Genomic DNA, 2892 nt, shown 5'->3' with positions numbered 1-2892 from the left:
CGAGATAATTGAGGTTATGTGATATTGAAATTGGTTTTTCGACTGTGGCGCCCCTGGTGTTGGTCCCACGAAGTTCAAATATTCTAGAAAGTTGTAGCATTTGGTGAGATCTTTCGTTTAAGCCCTCATTCATCAAAATCGGTCACATAGAACCGGAGATATGATTTTTTGAATTTCGTGAACTTTGACCCCTCATATCTCCGGTTCTATTGAAACCACAGCGCACATACGCACCATTTTGGAAACGTCCTAGACTGGACTACAACATACTAAAATTTCATTAACTTGCACAATGCCGTTTTTGAGAAAAGTGACTTTGAATTTCGATGAATTTTGACGCTATCACAGCGCCACCTGTGGTGACTTTTTGAACTTCCATCTGAAAGTGCTCCTCGAGACGAAACCAAAAAGGTAAAATTTAGGTCGCTATGTTAATTAGAACCGGAGATAGAGGCCGGTTAATGTTCGAACTTTGACCCCTTATAGCTCGGGTCAGGGGTTTTAGATCGACTTAAGGTTTTTTTGTTTGATAGGTATAATCAACGGCTACAACATACTAAATTTTCAGACCGATGCACAATGGAATTTTTGAGTTATTTAACTTTTAAGATTTAAAAATTTTCTTTTTAATAATAGCGCCCCTAGCGGTGGTTTTATGAACTTGCGATGTTAGAAGGGGAAGTGGCATTTCACGAGAGCTTTCCAAAAAGCCCTCACTTTTTAAATTCTGACAATTAGAACCGGAGTTATGGCCATTTTAAGAAATTTTTTTTGGACCCTTATAGCTCGGGTCAGGGGGGTCGGGGGACCTTAAGTTTGGTATTGATGGAAAGCTCTAAGGCCCAGCTATAACATACTAAAATTTGAGCCCGCTCGATGCCATAGGGGCGGAGCTATTGAGAAAACAAAAAAGGGGGGTCTTCAAAATGGCGGAAGGAGGGGTGGGGGGTGGGGGGTCAATGCACCAAGTTGCAATTTTCACCCGATATATAACCTTTGCCGAAAACCGCAAGTCGATATCTTTTTTAGTTTAGGAGCTATTAAGCTCCAAAGAGCGGCCGGCCGGCCAGCCGGCCGGCCGGCCGGCCGGCCGGGAACGTAAATTAGCCACATATATATTCGTGATCAGGAAGTGCTGAAACACATTTTGGCCAAGTTTGAGGTCGATCGGACGACATGAAATTTTGTTAGGATTATAGTAGGTGAGATTGTTAAGAATCTCACCTAATTCTCTATAGAAATAGATCAACAGAGAAGAAAGTTGTTACGAAGAAGCATCCAGAGACCAAAAAAAAAAACTATCCTCTTGCACTTTTGCTATTGTTATGATTTTCATCTTGTCACAGGTTCTCCAGACAAATTTTGCAAGCTGCAACATATTTTTGGTGCTCCAGTGAAATCGTCCCTCAACATTTTTTTTTGTTACCTGAGAAATGCAATAACACCAAGCATAATCTCTCTCTCTCTCTCTCTTTTTCTCTCTTCAAAGAATCCCCAGATAGGTAAAACAAAATATTCACAAGAAGTTTGTGAAGAAGTAAAAAAAATCGAAGATGGTAGCAGGAAGGCAGAAAGGTGGTTGATTTGAAGGAGACGCATAAGAGTGGCCCCCATGAAAAAGCCAAAACATCTGCCACACTCACACACAATCACATCAAAAAAGTGTCCGGATCTCTTTGGTCTTTTCCATTGTTGGATCTTGGATCTTGCTATTATTACCATTTTTTTCATCTTATTTTTTTTTTCACTGAGGAGTACCTAACAAAAAAATTAAGAAAAGGTTCTTATAGGTGCGCTTCCCCAAAACACAATGAAACCCACAGAGTTATATAGTACAAGTTAAGAGATTTTAAGATGAGAATCTTGGTAATCGTGGTTAGTAAAGAAAGTATTGGCTAGTATTGAATTTAATTGTGACGTTGACTTCACGATTAGACAAAAATGGTTTGAGGAAACTGGGGCAGTAGTAAACATGGGGTAGTTGTAAACACTACGATTTTTTAATCAGATATTAGACTTCAGCAGACGAGAGCTACATATTATGACTCCATAGATACTAAAATGAGTCAATTAATTGATGTAGAATGGGTAAATTAATTAGAAGTTAACAATTCTTCTAGAGAGAGAATTTTTCAGTAGTTTTATTCAGTAATATGTTTTCTAACTAAGTACATTAGATAGTTTCATTCACTAGGGGAAAGTGGTCTGCCTTTGAACGAAAAATGATGTTCAAATGTTTTTTTTCCCATTAATCAACGTTATTCGATAAGGATAAGTTTTCGAATTTCGTATCCCAAATGGTAGAGAGTATGGTGTCAATACGTCCTGACACGAGTTCTTAAAGTGTCAATAGGTGTTTCTTTTTCACCCTATTCATTCACAATTTCCACGAAGAAAAGCTCATTTGGAAATGTTTTGGACTTTAGGGAATTTTTGTGTAAAAATTCTCGTCATGTCGTTAATGACTAATTTTATATAAAAAGCATATAAACTTCTAAAGGGAGTTTGAAAGAAGAATTGAAGTTACTTTTGGTATCTTTTCCTTAAAAAAAGTTTATGAGCTTTCTGAACCACTTGAAATTATCAAAATCAGATTAAAAGAATTTATGCCGAAATTTCAATTAAAAATGCAATTTCCTCCAAGGAAAAGTATTCAGATCCAAAAAAAAGTTTTTGTATGGATCAAAGACTTTTTAATGGAGCAAATCTAAATTAATTTTTTCTCTAAATATCTAGAGATTTTGTATTCTATATAAAGGAATATTGATTTATCCATTTCGACATATTAATTAATGCATTAGCTGATATAACTTTAAATTTGGATCCCACTAACTAAAATCATTGGCTACGTTCTTGCTGAAGAACGCGCTAAAATATGAAAAAAAAACAAAG

The sequence above is a fragment of the Phlebotomus papatasi genome, chromosome 3, assembly GCF_024763615.1.
Source record: "Phlebotomus papatasi isolate M1 chromosome 3, Ppap_2.1, whole genome shotgun sequence".
Classification (NCBI taxonomy): Eukaryota; Metazoa; Arthropoda; class Insecta; order Diptera; family Psychodidae; genus Phlebotomus; species Phlebotomus papatasi.
This window is presented reverse-complemented; position numbering follows the sequence as displayed.